This window comes from Dendrobates tinctorius, unplaced genomic scaffold (genome assembly GCF_039654945.1).
Source record: "Dendrobates tinctorius isolate UK_male_01 unplaced genomic scaffold, ASM3965494v1 ptg000347l, whole genome shotgun sequence".
NCBI classification, from domain to species: Eukaryota; Metazoa; Chordata; class Amphibia; order Anura; family Dendrobatidae; genus Dendrobates; species Dendrobates tinctorius.
In genome coordinates this window covers 1,558,102-1,578,334 of record NW_027362013.1, presented here as the reverse complement: position 1 = coordinate 1,578,334, position 20,233 = coordinate 1,558,102, and the positions used below count along the sequence as shown (strand labels likewise).

The window sequence follows — 20,233 nt, the reverse complement described above, 5'->3', positions numbered from 1 at the left end:
GTCGAACGGTGTGCTGCCTACCTGGCGCTCGAGTCCGACACATCGCTGATCGGGTTGACAGATTACTGGGAGGGGCTGGTGAGGATCCAGCGGTCATGGTGCACATTGGCACAAATGACAAAGTTAGAGGTAGGTGGAAGGTCCTTAAAGATGATTTCAGGGAATTAGGCTGTAAGCTTAAAGCAAGGACCTCCAAGGTGGTATTTTCGGAAATACTTCCTGTACCACGTGCCACGCCAGAGAGGCAACGGGAGATTAGGGAGGTTAATAAGTGGCTCAGGAATTGGTGTAGGAAGGAGGGGTTTGGGTTCCTGCAGAACTGGGCCGACTTCTCCGTTGGCTACAGGTTCTATGCTAGGGACGGGCTGCACCTCAATGGGGAGGGTGCAGCTGTGCTGGGGGAGAAAATGGCTAGAAGGTTGGAGGAGTGTTTAAACTAGGGATGGGGGTGGAGGGTATTCCTTTTATAGGAGGGGAAGACAGTGCAGATAGAGACCTGGGCACAAATAATGAAATTGGGGGTGGGGGTGGCATGGGGGGTGGGGTTAGAACAGTTAATAATTTAAGAAAGAATAGAGGTACAGAGAGATACATAAAGTGCATGTATACTAATGCCAGAAGCCTCGCCAACAAGATGGAGGAATTGGAGTTAATGTTGTTGGAACATAATTATGACATGGTGGGGATATCTGAGACACGGCTGGACGAGAGCCATGACTGGGCGGTTAATGTACAGGGCTATAGTCTGTTCAGAAATGACCGTACTAATAAACGAGGGGGAGGCGTGTGTTTATATGTAAAATCATCCTTAAAACCCATCCTGCGTGATAATATATATGAATCTAATGAAAATGTAGAGTCCCTGTGGGTAGAGATAAGGGGAGGGGGGAAAAATAATAAATTACTGATAGGGGTTTGTTATAAGTCTCCAAAAATAATGGAAGCAACAGAGAATATCCTCATAAAGCAAATAGATGAAGCTGCGACTCAAGGAGAAGTCATTATTATGGGGGACTTCAACTACCCTGAAATACATTGGGGAACCGAAACCTGCAGTTCCGGCAAAAAGGTAATAGGTTTCTGATAACTATGAGAGACAATTACCTTTCACAGCTGGTTCAGGACCCAACAAGAGGGGGGGCACTGCTAGACCTAATATTATCCAACAGGCCAGACCGCATATCAAATGTAAGGGTTGGGGGTCACTTGGGTAATAGTGATCACAAATTAATAAGTTTTCATGTATCCTTTAATAAGATGTGTAGTAGAGGGGTTACAAGGACACTAAACTTCAGGAAGGCAAATTTCCAACGGATGAGAGATGATCTTGGTGCAATTAACTGGGACGATATCCTGAGACATAAAAATACACCAAGAAAATGGGAGACGTTTATTAGCATCCTGAATAGGACCTGTGCACAATATATACCGTATGGGAATAAACATGCTAGAAATAGGAGGAAACCACTATGGCTAAATAGAGCTGTAAGGGGCGCAATAAGAGATAAAAATAAAGCATTTAAAGAATTAAAGCAAATAGGTAGTGATGAGGCATTAACTAAATACAGAAGATTAAAAAAATTCTGTAAAAAGCAAATCAAAACAGCAAAGATTGAGACAGAGAGACTCATTGCCAGAGAAAATAAAAATAATCCCAAAATATTCTTTAACTACATAAATAGTAAGAAGCTAAAAAATGATAGTGTTGGTCCCCTTAAAAATAGTCTGGGTGAAATGGTGGAGGAGGATGAGGAAAAAGCCAATATGCTAAATAACTTTTTTTGACAGTGTTTACACAAGAAAATCCCATGACGGATAACATGATCAGGGATAAAAATTCTCCATTAAATGTCACCTGCTTAACCCAGCAGGAAGTACGGCGGCGTCTAAAAATCACTAAAATTGACAAATCCCTGGGCCCGGATGGGATACACCCCCGAGTACTGCAGGAATTAAGCACAGTCATAGACAGACCATTATTTTTAATCTTTAAAGATTCCATAATAACAGGGTCTGTACCACAGGACTGCCAATATTCAAAAAGGGGACAAAAACTGAACTTGGAAATTATAGGCCAGTAAGTTTAACCTCAACTGTGGGTAAAATCCTGGAGGGTTTTCTAAGAGATACTATACTGGAGTATCTGGAGAAGAATAAACTTATGACCCAATATCAACATGGGTTTACAAGGGACCGTTCCTGTCAGACTAATCTGATAAGCTTTTATGAAGAGGTAAGTTCCGGACTGGACCAAGGGAATGCAGTGGACGCGGTGTACATGGACTTTTCAAAAGCTTTTGATACGGTGCCACACAAAAGGTTGATACATAAAATGAGAACAATGGGGATAGGGGAAAATATGTGTAGGTGGGTTAAGAGCTGGCTCAGGGATAGGAAACAAAGGGTGGTTATTAATGGAGCACACTCGGACTGGGTCACGGTTAGCAGTGGGGTACCACAGGGGTCAGTTTTGGGCCCGCTTCTTTTTAACATATTTATTAATGACCTTGTAAGGGGCATAGAGAGTAGAATTTCAATATTTGCAGATGACACTAAACTCTGCAGGGTAATCAATACAGAGGAGGACAATTTTATATTACAGGAGGATTTATGTAAACTAGAAGCTTGGGCTGATAAATGGCAAATGAGCTTTAATGGGGATAAATGTAAGGTCATGCACTTGGGTAGAACGAACAAGATGTATAATTATGTGCTTAATTGTAAAACACTGGGTAAAACAGTCACTGAAAAAGACCTGGGTGTATGGGTGGACGACAAACTCACATTTAGTGGCCAGTGTCATGCAGCTGCTGCAAAGGCAAATAAAATAATGGGATGCATTAAAAGAGGCATAGATGCTCATGAGGAGAACATAATTGTACCTCTATATAAGTCACTAGTGCGACCACACTTAGAATACTGTGTACAGTTCTGGTCTCCGGTGTATAAGAAAGACATAGCTGAACTGGAGCGGGTGCAGAGAAGAGCGACCAAGGTTATTAGGGAACTGGGGGGTCTGCAATAACAAGACAGGTTATTACACTTGGGGTTATTTAGTTTGGAGAATCGAAGGCTTAGGGGTGATCTTATTACAATGTATAAATATATGCGGGGACAATACAAAGACCTTTCTAATGATCTTTTTACTCTTAGACCTGTGACGGGGACAAGGGGGCATCCTCTACGTCTGGAGGAAAGAAGGTTTAAGCATACTCACAGACGCGGATTCTTTACTGTACGAGCAGTGAGACTGTGGAACTCTCTGCCATATGATGTTGTAATGAGTGATTCCCTACTAAAATTTAAGAGGGGACTGGATGCCTTTCTTGAAAAGTATAATATTACAGGGTATATACACTAGTTTCCTTAGTGTTGCGTTGATCCAGGGAGCTAGTCTGATTGCCGTATGTGGAGTCGGGAAGGAATTTTTTTCCCCAATATGAAGCTCACTGTTTGCCACATGGGTTTTTTTTGCCTTCCTCTGGATCAACATGTTAGGGCAAGTTAGGATAGGATATGGATTGAACTAGATGGACTTAAAGTCTCCCTTCAACCTTAATTACTATGTTACATCTGACACCCAGCAAATATTCTGCTTGGTCCTCCTTTTCTAATTAAGGGCTATTCACCTTTTGGGAACTTTTTTTTCCCCTCTCACGTGAAAATATCTGGGGCTAAAAAATCATTTTGAAATAGGTTTCATTAAAAGTTTTTCACCCTTTGACTTCTGAAGCCTCGGAGTTGCAAGGCCTATTGCTTGCAGCCGGATGAGTTAACTGAGAATCTATCAGTGAGCTTGGTCTGAATGAATTCTTTGAAAATTCTTGGAGAACAGGAGAAGTCCCAGAAGACTGGAGAAGAGCAAATGTTGTTCCTATCTTCAAAAAGGGGAAGAAGGTGGACCCAGGCAACTATAGGCCGGTGAGTCTGACTTCTATACCAGGAAAGATCTTTGAACAAATTATTAAACAACATGTATGTCAGTACCTGGAAAAGAATGAAGTGATTAAACAGAGGCAGCATGGGTTTGTAACTAATAAGTCATGTCAGACTAACTTAATTTCCTTCTATGATGGAATCACTGATTGGGTGGATCAAGGAAATGCTGTAGATATAGTATATCTTGACTTCAGCAAAGCATTTGACAAAGTATCTCATACAATCCTTATTGAAAAAATGACTAAGTATGGAATGGACAAGGCAACTGTTAGGTGGATTCATAACTGGCTTAGTGATCGGACCCAAAGAGTGGTCGTAAATGGCTGCACATCCAGTTGGAAGAATGTCTCAAGTGGGGTACCACAGGGCTCTGTCCTGGGTCCTGTATTGTTCAACATCTTTATCAACGATTTAGATGAAGGAATTGAGGGTAAACTGATTAAATTTGCTGATGACACAAAGCTAGGAGGGATAGGTAATACTAGAGAAGAGAGAGAGGATTCAAAAAGATATAAATAAACTGGAGCAGTGGGCAGCAACTAACAGAATGGTTTTTAACAGGGAAAAATGCAAAGTACTACATCTGGGCAATAAAAATGAAAAAAGCATATACAGAATGGGAGGAATAGGGCTAAGCAACAGCACATGTGAAAAAGACTTGGGTATACTAATAGATCACAGACTGAATATGAGTCAACAGTGTGATGCAGCAGCAAAAAAGGCAAATGCAATTCTAGGATGTATTAACAGAAGCATACAGTCTAGATCACGTGAAGTCATTATTGCCCTCTACTCCTCTTTGGTCAGACCTAATCTGGAATATTGTGTCCAGTTTTGGGCACCACATTTTAAAAAAGACATCAACAAACTGGAGCAAGTTCAGAAAAGAGCAACCAGAATGGTGACCGGTCTGCAAACCCTGTCTTATGAGGAAAGGTTGCAGGATTTGGGAATGTTTAGTTTGCAAAAGAGAAGACGGAGAGGAGACTTAATAGCTGTCTACAAATATCTCAAGGGCTGTCACATTGTAGAAGGATCAACTTTATCCTCATTTGCACAAGGAAAGACTAGAAGCAATGGGATGAAACTGAATGGGAGGAGACACAGATTAGATATTAGAAAAAACTTTTTGACAGAGTGATCAATGAGTGGAACAGGCTGCCACGAGAAGTGCTGAGTTCTCCTTCAATGGAAGTCTTCAAACAGAGGCTGGACAGACATCTGACTGGGATGATTTAGCGAATCCTGCTTTGAGCAGGGAGTTGGACCAGATGGCCCAGGAGGTCCCTTCCAACGCTACGAATCTATGATTCTATGAATTCGTAACTTTTCTGAGTTTCACTCATCTGATCTATAACCACAGACCACATCGAAATGTGAGAAAACCTAAGAGCCTGGAAAAGCTAAACTGTGCACAATGTTTAATTAAAAAAACGCAATGTAAAAAATTATATTTTCTGCTCCAAATACATGTTTCTAAGCAAAAAAAAAAAAATCCTATATCTGTTGCCGGTGTATGCAGCCAGAATTGACTATTGTTGATGCTGTAAATGGACCCATTTCTCATCCTGCTGCTTTATTTTTCTGTGTTATTGTGATTAATTATGGCAAATAACTACAAATGTGAATAAAACCCCATTACACATTACTCTAAGGCTAATTTCACATTAGGCTACTTTCACACATCAGGTTTTCGGCGTCAGGCGCGATCCGGCGTTGTGCCGGAGCGCCGGATCCGGCAAATATTTCATAAAACCGGATGTGACGGATCCGTTTTTCTGCCGGATCCATCTTGTTCTTGACAGACAAAACCGGATCCGTCTCATCCGGTTCATCCGTTTTTCGATCCGTTTTTCGACGGATTACGCCGGATCCGGTTTTTAAAAACACCCCTTGTGGCCTTCCGAACGGGATTGGATACTGGAAAACTATATATAGCGTGTTCCTACAGCCCTTCTTTGACAGGTTGTAGAGGAGAAAGTGCAGGTTGGAGAGAAGAGCAAGTTACTGGCGAAGATGGATGTTGTCATTGGAAATATTTTGAAGAATTTGGCGGATTTTATAGCGGAGGCGAATCGTTTGAGGGTGATTGTTCTGGAGAAGGAGAGAGCGAGACAGCAGCGCATCAGGCATCGTAGACGACGTTTGTGGATCCACCCCATCACAGCCAAGAGAATGACGCGTGGGGTCTATTCTACACTCTGCATGGACCTTCGACGAAACCCGGATAAATTTTTTGGATATGTTCGGATGAAAATGGAGAATTTTGATTACTTGGTGGAGCGCATTGCACACCTCATAAGAAAAGCAGACACCTATTGCCGCTTCTCTGTTTCACCCGCAGAGCGTCTGATGGTGACTTTAAGGTAAGCCACATTTATTGGATGTGATCGCATCAGAGCACACTTTCACTGCAATCTTGTTGGTGGTAGTTTGTATCTCCAAGTGTTATAGCTGAGTTTTGGTATGTAATGCTGTGATTTAAAACTAATTGATTGTTTTTTAATTCTCCACAGATTTCTTGCAATTGGAGAATCCCTTTCGTCACTGCATTTCCAGTACAGACTCGGGATTTCCACCATATCTGGAATAGTGAAGTACACATGCCGTGCACTGTGGGACTCCTTAGCTGAAGAGTTTTTACCAGAGCCAACAACAGAGAGGTGGATTGAAATTTCAGAAAAGTTTCAACAGATATGTCAGTTTCCCAACTGCTTGGGCGCTGTGGACGGGAAACATATCCGCATTGTAAAGCCAGCCGGATCGGGATCGGAATATTTCAATTACAAGAAATATTTTTCAATTGTCCTCATGGCCATCGCTGACGCGGAATACAAATTTATTGCTGTTGATATTGGGGCCTATGGCCGCTCCAATGACTCTCAAGTTTTCAAACTGTCTGCCATGGGGCGTAAACTGTATGGAAACACCTTCCAGTTCCCACCCCCTAGACCGCTGCTGCAAACATCTGGTCCACCTATGCCATTTGTCTGTGTAGGGGATGAAGCCTTCCAGCTGTAAGAACACCTTTTGAAACCGTACGGTAGCAGAGGATTGTCAAGAACAAAACGTATTTTTAATTACCGCCTAACAAGAGCAAGAAGAATGGTTGAATGTACCTTTGGTATTCTGACAGCCAAATGGCGGGTCCTATTGACTGCGATCAACCTCAAGACAGAAACTGTGGACGAGGTGATCAAAGCGTGCGTGGTACTCCACAATTTTGTTATCTGCAAGGAACCCATTTCCATTGAGGACACCTCTGAAGAAACCACCTTGCAAGATTACCATGACATTACCACTAGAAGTTCTGTGACGGTTTCAGTAATGAGGGACAATTTTGCACTATACTTTGTCACCTCAAGGCAGAGTACACTGGCAGGATGACAGAGTGTGAAAGATTTGTGCCCTTAACCAAAATTGTGTACCTTCTGTACCAACAGTATATATCTTTGCCAACCAAAGTTGGCTATCTTGTCATGGTCTTACTATTTTTAGCTTTAGGCCACAGGTGTGTACCTGGTTGTGTTTTATGCAAAGTATTTCACCTTTTAACAAAAGTTGTGTACATTGTTAGGAAATCGCCAACAATAAACACAACTTTTTAGGTGAAATACTTTGCTTCAAACACAACCAGGAACACAACTGTGGCAAAAAGCTAAAATTTACCCACAGTTATATACCTAGTTTTGAATACCTTTTTACCTTTTAAATACCCTGTATTTAACCTTTTTGGCCGCAGAAAGAAATGACAGATAACCAGTGTAAAATAATTTAACTTTTATTGAAAAATGTTTTTTATAGTAAACTGTTTTTAAATTTTAATAAACTTTTTTAATAAAGCTTTGAAACCATAAAACTGGTCATTTTTATTAAAATACACATATTATAAATCTGTGTAGTGTGGGGTGGAAATACTGCTGGAGGGGCTGCGGGACACTTCGACACTGGGAGTGTGGAGAGAGGACTGGGATCGTGGTGGGGAAGGAACAGTTAGAGGTGAAGGTGTGGAAAAAGCTACAGAATGGGTGGACATGTGGGAGGCAGAAGAGGTGGTGGGTGGTGGAGTGGAGGGTTGGGCAGGGACTGTAGGAGCAGATGATGTTGATGGCAAGTTGTATGGGGAAGGAGTTTGGTATGGGGCAGGTTGCTGGTACTGGGGAGGTTGCTGGTACTGGGGAGGTTGCTGGTACTGGGGAGGTGGATGGTATGTAATAGGAGGGGGAGGATGGAAAGTGGCTGGAGGGGGTGCAGGTGGAGGAACTACTGGGGTGGGAGGAAGAGGTTGGGAGGTAACGTGCTGGAGAGCACCGTGGCATGAATGCATTACATGCATCTGCTGGGTAGGAGATAGCGTTTCCATGCGCTCCACAACAGACCTGAAAAAGGTGTGGTTTGGCAAAGATCTTGCTTCTGAATGCATGGTTTGCAGAAGTGTCTTCACCTCCAGAATGCTGGAGTTGATCTGCTGAAAGCCTGAGGAGATTTGCTCTGACAAGACTTTTAGACAGTTCTGGAAAGATTCATTCAGATGCAAGAACTCTGGCGCATAAGTCTTTTCCTGACCCCTCTGCCGCTGCCGCCCAGTACCCGCAGGTGTACTAGAGGTGGCAGGGGCAGAAGGGTGGGGTAAAGGGAAAGCGATCTCCTCACCAGCAGCTTCATGTAATGTAGGCGGCCACGATGCTCCTGTGCTGGTGGATGGGACAGAGGGGTCGAATGTGTTGGAAGGCTGTGAAGGTGCAGATGTACCGGGGCGGTCGAAGTATCCCTCGGTGCCGGTCTCCTCAGGGATCGCCTCAGAAGGGTCCAACCGTGCAGGCTCCCGAGTGCTGCTCACCGTGCTGTGGAATAAAGAGGAAAAAAAACAATTAAAATAGTGACATGGTATGGCCCTGGCTGAAAAAAAATTGTTACATCTAAACATTTTTTTTTCACATGTGGTGTGTAATATTTACCTTCTGGTGACCATTGTATCCTGGAGGAACGACAGGGCTTGTGCGTACTTGTACTTGCTCCTGCGTCCTCCAGATCCACTCGGGGCCCGCATCTCTTTATTGAACTCCTTCTTGAAACGATCCCTCACAGACCGCCACCGCTTCACAATTCTGTCCCCTGAAATGAGAAAGGACAAAGTGGTTAGTATACAACATCAGTGTTTCCCAAACTCCAGTCCTCATGGTCCCCAGGGGTCATGTTTTCAGGATTTCCATAGTAAATAGAAATCCTGAACACATGATCCGTGGGGACCACGAGGACTGTTGTTTGGGAAACACTGGTTTACATCAAGCAACCGGTACTGTATATACTTACGCTCTTTAATCTGGGCCCGAGCATCGAGGTCCTCCCAGCGGTCCACAAGGAGCGAACAGATTTCCTCCCAGAGTCGTCGGGTAACGATCAGGTCAGCGTGGCGTCGGTCAGCCATATTCCAGAGCGGCTCCCTTTCTCTGACGAGATCGATGAGGTGGTCCACATCGATTCCTCCATCCTCACCGTCAGAGTCGGGACCACGCTGTGAAGGCTGTTAAAGAAAAAGACAAAAATAACATAATTGGCCTCCACAAAAGAAATGAAATAAAAAGTGCAAAAAAACAAAGCAAAAATATTTATACTTACACGCTGGTGACCGCCGCGTTGCTGTCGCCGACGACCCTGGGAGGCACTGCGAGGACCTCTTGACCGAGCACCAGATTGGGAAGACTAGAGAAGAAAACAAAAAATGTTATTTCTTAGGATGTAGGCATTTGTTTGCTGTGTGTGGTCTGCAGAACATTGTTTTCTATGTGTTGTGTGTAGTGTGATGTGTTTCTGCGTTTGATGCCAAAAACTTACCAATTGTGAGCCCGCTCCAGGTGTCTGTCCACCCCTTCCTTCTTCTTCTGGGAGCTCCTCTTCAGCTTGTGATTCCTGTTTTGAAATAAAAGGCAATGAATACACATATATTCCAGAGATGATGGATTTTGGAAATAAAAACTTACCGTCAAACGCTGACGATGAGAGGGAGGGCTCCCAGAAGATGTGCTGTCTTCCTGCTGGCCAGACTCCATGGCTGTGGGTGGTGTTGCTGCTGCCAGTGCTGCTGCTGCATCTCTTGGGCGGCTGTTGAATAAAGAGAAACAAAGGGCCAATGAATATCTTGATATTCCATGGCCCTAGTTTGGAGGAATGGGGGATTTGATAATTACCGTCTCTCATCTGCTGCTGGACTCCCCTCCTCAGCATGTTCCATTTGCTGCTCCATTTGGCGTGGTGGTGGTGCTGATGGTGCTGCTGCAGTGGTCTCCTGCCTTCTCCTGCGCCTGGTTGCTGTCTTGGGTGGCATGTTGGGTGTGGCTGAGGGTCCCACTGTCTTGCTTTTATATATTTGTCTTGTGGGCAGAGCTACTGAGCATGCTCAGACCAAAAAAAATGGATCCGGCCACCGGATCCGGCTGTCGCCGAATCCGGCGCATTGCGGCGCTCATAGGCTTTCATTGTGTGAAAAAGCCGGACGCGCCGGATCCGGCGTGTCCGGCTTTTTCGCCGGAGACAAAAAACGTTACAGTAGCCGTTTTTCCAGACGCCGGATTGAGACACATTGCCAAATCCGGCGAAAACCGGATGAAACGCATGGCCATCCGGCGCGATCCGGCGCAAATGCAAGTCAATGGGGGGAAACCGGATCCGGCATTGCATTTCGCCGGATCCGGTTTTTGTCAAAATCGCCGGATCGCGCCTGACAGCGAAAACCTGATGTGTGAAAGAGGCCTTAGTGGTTTTTTTGTGCAGCGCATCGTGCCCAATACAAACGCATACAAAAAACGCATGATGTGTTTTTGCATGCGTTTGCGGTTTTTTTGCGCATTCGTTCTCTAGGGGTTAAAACCAGTGTCTACACATATTTACCCCAAAAATGCATGCGCACGAAAACACAGACGAACGCATGTCCATGCACACACCTGCATTCCCATAGACTGTAATGCGTTATTTTGTCACATTCTGTGCGCATGCGTGTTTTTACGCCTTTCGGCAGACCAAAAAATGCAACAGGTTGCGTCGGGCGCGCCTAGGCGCACACGGTGAAAAAACGCGTGTGCACGAAAATGCGTATGAACGCGTGCAAACGCAAGACCATGCGCGCCATGTTAAACATAGGTAGGCATGCCCATGGACACGCACGTTGTGCTGCGCAAAAAATGCTAATGTAAAACCAGCATAAAGTGGACTGACCCTGCCAATGTGTGAGAGGTCAGCAGTGAGTCCGTGTACGGGGGTCTATGACAGGTCAGACACCTGTTTAAAAGCATCAACCCTTTTGTTCTCCATGGAGATGAGCTGACGCTGGAGGAGTCCGACAGCGGCCCCCCCATAGAGAACACAGGAACACTCGGCCATGTAGTGAGGGGTCTGGTGCCTTAGCAGTCAGCCGGACATCTATTGCGTGTGGGGGCTTTACCTGCCCTGACTTCTGACTGTTTGTTGCTTTCCCACCCAGCGGGCTGTAGGCACATGCAGGATTTGGAGATTGCACATGTTGACGTTGACCCCTGCAGAGACGCTCAGGCCGCGGCAGAAGGGGCCGTTCTGGGGTTATATGAATATGATGAGCTTAAGGCCAAAAAGAAGAAAAAAGTCTCAACAATGCCATATGGAAGGTAGAGTTTATTTTATTCCACTATATAGCGCCATTAATTCCGCAGCACTTTACAGACATTATCCCTGTCCCCAATGGGGATCACAATCTAGATTCCATATCAGTCTGTCTTTGGAGTGTGGGAGGAAACCCACAAAAACACTGGGAGAACATGCAAGCTCCTTACAGATGTTATTGGCGGGATTCAACCCAGGACCCCAGTGCTGCAAAGCAAGTGTTACACACTGAGCCACAGAAACCTTTCCTGCAAAGACTCAGTAAGCTCTTCACATCTACAGTGACTTGCAAAAGTATTCGGCCCCCTGGAACTTTTCAACCTTTTCCCACATATCATGCTTCAAACATAAAGATATCAAATGTAAATTTTTGATGAAGAATCAACAACAAGTGGAACACAATTGTGAAGTTGAATTAAATTTATTGGTTATTTTGAATTTGTGGAAATTCAAAAACTGAAAAGTGGGGCGTGCAATATTATTCGGCCCCTTTACTTTCAGTGCAGCAAACTCACTCCAGAAGTTCATTGTGGATCTCTGAGTGATCCAATGTTGTCCTAAATGACTAATGATGATAAATATAATCCACCTGTGTGTAATCAAGTCTCCGTATAAATGCACCTGCTCTGTGATAGTCTCAGGGTTCTGTTTGAAGCACAGAGAGCATCATGAAGACCAAGGAACACAACAGGCAGGTCCGTGATACTGTTGTGGAGAAGTTTAAAGCCGGATTTGGATACAAAATGATTTTAAAAACTTTAAACATCCCAAGGAGCCCTGTGCAAGCGATCATATTGAAATGGAAGGAGTATCATACCACTGCAAATCTACCAAGACCCGACTGTCTCTCTAGACTTTCATCTCATACAAGGAGAAGACGGATCAGAGATGCAGCCAAGAGGCCCATGATCACTCTGGATGAACTGCAGAGATCTACAGCTGAGGTAGGACAGTCTGTCCATAGGACAACAATCAGTCGTACACTGCATAAATCTGGCCTTTATGGAAGAGTAGCAAGAAAGCCATTTATCAAAGATATCCATAAAGAGTGTCATTTAAAGTTTGCAACAAGCCACCTGGGAGACACACCAAACATGTGGAAGAAGGTGCTCTGGTCAGATGAAACCAAAATCGAACTTTTTTGCAACAATGGCAAACGATATGTTTGGCGTAAAGGCAACACAGCTCATCACCCTGAACACACCATCCCCACTGTCAAACATAGTGGTGGCAGCATCATGGTTTGGGCCTGCTTTTCTTCAGCAGGGACAGGGAGGATGGTTAAAATTGATGGGAAGATGGATGGAGCCAAACACAGGACCATTCTTGAAGAAAACCTGTTTGAGTCTGCAAAAGACCTTAGACTGGGATGGGAGATTTGTCTTCCAACAAGACAATGATCCCAAACATAAAGCAAAATCTACAATGGAATGGTTCACAAATAATCGTATCCAGGTGTTAGAATGGCCAAGTCACAGTCCAGACCTGAATCCAATCGAGAATCTGTGGAAAGAGCTGAAAACTGCTGTTCACAAACGATCTCCATCAAACCTCACTGAGCTCGAGCTGTTTGCCAAGGAAGAATGGGCAAGAATTTCAGTCTTTCGATGTACAAAACTGATAGAGACATACCCCAAGCGAGTTGCAGCTGTAATCGCAGCAAAAGGTGGCGCAACAAAATGTTACATTAAAGGGGCCGAATAATATTGCACGCCCCACTTTTCAGTTTTTGAATTTCCACAAAAATTTAAAATAACCAATACATTTCATTCAACTTCACAATTGTGTCCCACTTGTTGTTGTTTCTTCACCAAAAATTTACATTTGGTATCTTTATGCTTGAAGTATGATATGTGGGAAAAGGCTGAAAAGTTCCAGGGGGCCGAATACTTTCGCAAGGCACTGTATGTTCTCTGGGCGCTCAACACTGCGAGTCAAGTGCAGGAACATCATAATTGTGCTGCAACGTCTGTGCCGCTATAGGAAAAGCACCGGATTAACTGTACCCCACATGGAATGACACTTTTATAGCATTTTGCATAATGTTTCACAAGACGTTTGCAGTAAACGTGTTCCAGAATTAGCTGCATTGTCGAAAATCTATATATATTTATCACAGTATTAAGAGGGAATCTATCAGCAGGCTTTGGTATGTAATCTGAGAGCAGCATACTATAGGGACTGATTCCGGCGATGTGTCACTTGATCAGCTGCTTGCTGTAGTTTCAATACAATCATTGTTTTATCAGCAAAGAGATGATCATTGGGGGACTGGATGTAGCGTGCCAGGCAGTCCAGCTAATCTGTGTAATCTCCACCACTGATTGGCAGCTTTTTGCCTATACACAGTAAGTTGCCAGTCAGGGATGTGGGTGGGATTATACACAGCTCAGGGTTCACAGCGCTATTACATCTGCAGCAGAGACCAGGGATTTTATGAGGTAGTATGCTTATCATATCTTATAAATAAGATATCTAGTACTTCACACGCCTCCTGATGAAGTACTGGATGAAACGTACGTTGGGGCGGTGGGAACGCTTTAACAAGTAGGACCTTTTATGTAAGTAATGCTTCCATGCTGTAAGCTATTTGGCTTGAACTGTTGGATGTTTTGCCCCTTGTACCGTTGTCTATGCTGCTTTATAAGATACAGTTAGGTCCATATATATTTGGACAGAGACAATATTTTTCTAATTTTGGTTCTAGACATTACCACAATGAATTTCAAACAAAACAATTCAGATGCAGTTGAAGTTCAGACTTTCAGCTTTCATTTGAGGGTATCCACATTAAAATTGGATGAAGGGTTTAGGAGTTTCAGCTCCTTAACATGTGCCACCCTGTTTTTAAAGGGACCAAAAGTAATTGGACAGAATAAATAATTGTAAATAAAATGTTCATTTCTAGTACTTGGTTGAAAACCCTTTTTTGGCAATGACTGCCTGAAGTCTTGAACTCATGGACATCACCAGACGCTGTGTTTCCTCCTTTTTGATGCTCTGCCAGGCCTTCACTGCGGTGGTTTTCAGTTGCTGTTTGTTTGTGGGCCTTTCTGTCTGAAGTTTAGTCTTTAACAAGTGAAATGCATGCGAAATTGGGTTGAGATCAGGTGACTAACTTGGCCATTCAAGAATATTCCACTTCTTTGCTTTAATAAACTCCTGGGTTGCTTTGGCTTTATGTTTTGGGTCATTGTCCATCTGTAGTATGAAACGACGACCAATCAGTTTGGCTGCATTTGGCTGGATCTGAGCACATAGTATGGCTCTGAATACCTCAGAATTCATTCGGCTGCTTCTGTCCTGTGTCACATCATCAATAAACACTAGTGACCCAGTGCCACTGGCAGCCATGCATGCCCAAGCCATCACACTGCCTCCGCCGTGTTTTACAGATGATGTGGCATGCTTTGGATCATGAGCTGTACCACGCCTTCGCCATACTTTTCTCTTTCCATCATTCTGGTAGAGGTTGATCTTGTTTTCATCTGTCCAAAGAATGTTCTTCCAGAACTGTGCTGGCTTTTTTAGATGTTTTTTTAGCAAAGTCCAGTCTAGCCTTTTTATTCTTGATGCTTATGAGTGGCTTGCACCGTGCAGTGAACCCTCTGTATTTACTTTCATGCAGTCTTCTCTTTATGGTAGATTTGGATATTGATACGCCTACCTCCTGGAGAGTGTTGGTCACTTGGTTGGCTGTTGTGAAGGGGTTTCTCTTCACCATGGAGATTATTCTGCGATCATCCACCACTGTTGTCTTCCATGGCGCCCAGGTCTTTTTGCATTGATGAGTTCACCAGTGCTTTCTTTCTTTCTCAGGATGTACCAAACTGTAGATTTTGCCACTCCTAATGTTGTAGCTATTTCTCGGATGGGTTTTTTCTGTTTTTGCAGCTTAAGGATGGCTTGTTTCACCTGCATGGAGAGCTCCTTTGACCGCTGTTTCCTTCACAGCAAAACCTTCCAAATGCAAGCACCACACCTCAAATCAACTCCAGGCCTTTTATCTGCTTAATTGAGAATGACATAACGAAGGGATTACCCACACCTGTCCATGAAATAGCCTTGGAGTCAATTGTCCAATTTCTTTTGGTCCCTTTGAAAACAGGGTGGCACATGTTAAGGAGCTGAAACTCCTAAACCCTTCATCCAATTTTAATGTGGATACCCTCAAATGAAAGCTGAAAGTCTGAACTTCAACTGCATCTGAATTGTTTTGTTTAAAATTCATTGTGGTAATGTCTAGAACCAAAACTAGAAAAATGTTGTCTCTGTCCAAATATATATGGACCTAACTGTATGATAAGCGTACTACCTCATGTCACCGGTACTTTATAGCGTCCCCACTATTGACTGTCCAGTAGTTCCTTTGTTCTTCTTTTGTTGTGTCAATTTTAACATTAATAATAATAATAATAATAATTAAACATTTTAAGGCTGGGTGCCCACGTTGCATTTTTGTATGCGTTTCCGCACCGTTTGTGCCGGCTCAGACGCTGCAGAAATGCTTACAAGATGCTTCTAATTCATTTGCATGCATTTTTGGCTTTTTGTGCCAATGCATGCGTTTTTAACCACTCAGGAATCGCTTAGCGGCTAAAAACGCAGCATGCTCATTAATTCCCGCATTGCTCAGCGTTTTTAGCCATCCCCAATGATCCCAGAAATCGCGTGTCAAAAAACACGTCAAAAACGCGTCAAAAATCGCGGAAAAAGACGCGCGTTTTCTGGGAAAGGGGATCCTTTTCCTGAGCGTTTAAAAACGCTAGCGTGGGCACATAGCCTAAAAGTATATACTCCTTGGTTATTTTCCCGTATTTTTGTTTTTTGTGTGTGCGCAAATGTGATAACATTCAGCAAAATTGTCACATTATTGTACATATGGCACAAATATTGGGATAACAATATAATAAGTATACATTGGAAATTGTCCTAATGTAAAAATAAGGAAATATTGGTGGCAGATTAGTACTTCAGTTGTATAGTATTAGTGGTGATGTGGAGAATGCGGTTGCAATCTTACTCTTACACAGGTACATCTTTTGTTATTGTATCTTTTTTTTTTCTTCCCTTTTTTTGCGTATTTGCTGCATATTAGAAAATCTGTGGACGGCTTCCATAAAGTTGGAAAAAAAATCATCTTTGTATCTAGCCTGCAGTGTGTTTACCCAGAATGATTTGTTCTATTTAGTGAAGAACTAGATGCCTGGCAAAAAGGAGTTTCCTACGCGAAGGGGCAGAACTTGGCTCGTTACTTGATGGAATCTCCAGCGAATTATGTGACTCCGTCAAAGTTTGCTGAGATAATTCAACAGAAGACTGGAGCATTGGGGGACGGGGTTAAGGTGCTCACTAGGTAAGACTGCGGACATATCTGCTGTAAATATTGCAGAAAGGATGAGATGTGAGATGAAGTGTTTCGCAAGAAATGCTTCTTCCAGGGGATATTCTAAATGTATTAATACAACCACCCCATCATTCTCTGCAGTATACCTTTCTTGTATGTATTTCATGTTTTGAGTTTTTTCTTTTTTGGGCTTTTTTTGTGCAATTTAGAACTCTTGTAACTAGGACTGAATTTTGGTTATTTGAATACATACAATGTTGCATTTTTTTTAACCAGTAGACTATAGTTACAGCGACTGTATGCCATGCAGTGATATGCTTCCACTTTGGTTTCCTAGATCAAAGTCCTGGATAGAAGAGCAACAAATGGGAGCGTTTTTAAGTGTGGCCAAAGGATCTGATGAGCCGCCGGTGTTCCTGGAAATCCATTATACTGGCAGCCGTGAGCCTAACGAGCCTCCTCTTGTGTTTGTGGGGAAAGGAGTTACTTTTGACAGGTCAGAGACACATCACGTACGGTATGACATTGGGTTGCACAACCTTTGAAAACACTTGCTGACTACTATTGGACAGTATGGAGGTTTTTTTACTTGTGTGTACCTAGATGATGGAAGCAATGTATTACTACTAGCACAGTCCCTGCCCCGGGCAGCAACTATCAGCTGGGCGCACATCCTCCTGATGAATATGTGCAGACTAAAACTACAGAGCATTTTGTGCCTTGTTGAAAGTACCACTGACCCCAAAATGTCTCTTTTTCTAAGTGGTGGGATTTCCTTGAAGCCATCATCTGGAATGGATGCAATGAGAGCGGATATGGGTGGTGCAGCGACGGTCTGTTCTGCCATCTTGACTGCTGCGACTCTCAAATTACCCATTAACCTCATTGGTAAGTAAGTGTGGTTATCCCCAAAAATTATCAGATGCACTTTTTAGTAAGAAAAACTTACTACTAAAAAGTGTGTGTCTTAAATTCCGGAGGAAGCTTCCTGTGATGGAGAACGCAAACTCTAGTGGTTCACGAGCGACCCCGTACAAAGAACTGGCTCTGTGAACGAAGAGAGCCAGCATCCCAGTGAGGGCCACCTGAAGTCTCTGAATGGCTCTCACTGGGGGTAAAATTACAGTGTTTGGTGGCTGAAACCCTGCCAGCAGTTGTATTGGTTGGCTACACGTTTGCGGGGTTTCGGCAGTATAAAGTCCATTTTAAATGTGTGTATGTGTCCTCTAGGGTGATCTCACATTTAATTGGGATCCAAAGGAGCCTGCTCTCTTTGAGCGAAGCCAAATTATCCAGGTCACCCGAAAGAGTCAGACTGCCCATTACTAGACACCGCATCCTTTCCAATCACTGTGTGTCTATAAATGTGCAAATGTAGCGAGCAGTGTGCATCTATAAATGTGCAAATGTAGCAGAGCTGTGTGCATCTATAAATGTGGAAATGTAGCAGAGCTGTGTGCATCTATAAATGTGGAAATGTAGCCGAGCTGTGTGCATCTATAAATGTGCAAATGTAGCAGAGCTGTGTGCATCTATAAATGTGCCCATGTAGCAGAGCTGTGTGCAACTATAAATGTGGAAATGTAGCAGAGCTGTGTGCAACTATAAATGTGCAAATGTAGTGAGCTGTGTGCATCTATAAATGTGCAAATGTAGCAGAGCTGTGTGCAACTATAAATGTGGAAATGTAGCAGAGCTGTGTGCAACTATAAATGTGCAAATGTAGCAAGCTGTGTGCATCTATAAATGTGGAAATGTAGCAGAACTGTGTGCAACTATAAATGTGCAAATGTAGTGAGCTGTGTGCATCAATAAATGAGCAAATGTAGCAGAGCTGTGTGCAACTATAAATGTGGAAATGTAGCAGAGCTGTGTGCAACTATAAATGTGCAAATGTAGCGAGCAGTGTGCATCTATAAATGTGATACGGCACAGACTTGAAAATCCACCAATAATAGAAAACAGCAAAAGAGCAAAAAGGTTTACCCGTCCAGGCATCCAGACAAATGCAGTCAGGATGCAGTGGACCCATATAATTAAGATGGCCAAAATATCAGCTTAGGATTTAGTGTTGGGTACCCGTAAACGTGGAGATTTTTGACGCAGGTTACGGGCTTGCGTATTTTGGCCAAAATGTCAGCCAATGCTCCACATTTTTTAATGTGTTTTTTGCACTTTTTATTCAGGGTGCAGTTGGGCCCATTTGGTCTTGTAAACTGCGGTGTCTGTTCACATGGCATGCATTTTGATAGCGCTGGGCCAGCCCGCCTGAGCTCATAGAAGGGTGTCTCTACTAGGCTGGCCTGGATGCTGTGCATGGCCATAGTGTGAACAGCGCCGCATACAAGTGTTTTGTTGTGCATTAACATACCAGGCAACCGCCCCCTCCATGTATTGGTAGGCTGCGAGCGGTTGTTTCATCGGTATTCTTGCACCTGTGTTGCCATCTTAACCCGTTCACGACCCCGAAAGTTGTTGTGCAATTTTTCCTGAGTACGCTGATACCCATATGTGGGGGGTAAACAACTGTTTGGGCACACGTCGGGGCTCGGAATGGAGAGAGCGCTGTTTGACATTTTGAACGCAAAATTGGCTGGAATAAATCGTGGCGCCATGTCGCGTTCGGAGACCCCGTGATGTGCCTAAACAGTGGAAACCCCTCAATTCTAACTCCAACTCTAACCCCAACACACCCCTAACCCTAATCCCAACCATAACCCTAACCACAACCCTAACGCCAACACACCCCTAACCCTAATCCCAACTCTAACCCTAACTACAAGCCTAACCCTAATCCCAGCCCTAACCCTAATTCCAACCCTAACCCTAATTTTAACCCTAATTCCAACCCTAACCCTAATTCTAGCCCTAACCATAACCCTAATTCCAACCCTAACCCTAATTCCAACCCTAACCCTAATTCTAACCCTAATTCTAGCCCTAACTATAACCCTAATTACAACCCTAACCCTAGTTCGAACCCTAAATGGAAAAAAAATATATTTTTTTTATTTTATTATTTGCGCCTGGCTATGGGGGTGATAAAAGGGGGGTGTATTTACTTTTTTTTCATTTTGATCACTGTGAGAGTGTATCACAGTGATCAAAATGAAAAATGAACGGGCAGCCGGCAAATTCATGGGCGCCGCCATCTTGAACAATGGCAGGCGCACTGCGCATGCGCCCGCCATTTTCCAAGATGGCGGGCCGCTGGGAGCCACGGCGGGACACCGGGAGCACCATCGGAGGTCCCAGGGGGGATCGGAAGGTGGGAGGGAGCGATAGGAAGGGGAGGGGGAGCAGATGATGACGGCG

The 20,233-nt window shown here is 43.7% G+C and overlaps 1 pseudogene; it reads left to right on the top strand.

The window, feature by feature from the left end:
- LOC141075003 (cytosol aminopeptidase-like) overlaps positions 1 to 20,233 on the top strand; it is a 43,725-nt pseudogene that overhangs the window by 7,743 nt on the left and 15,749 nt on the right.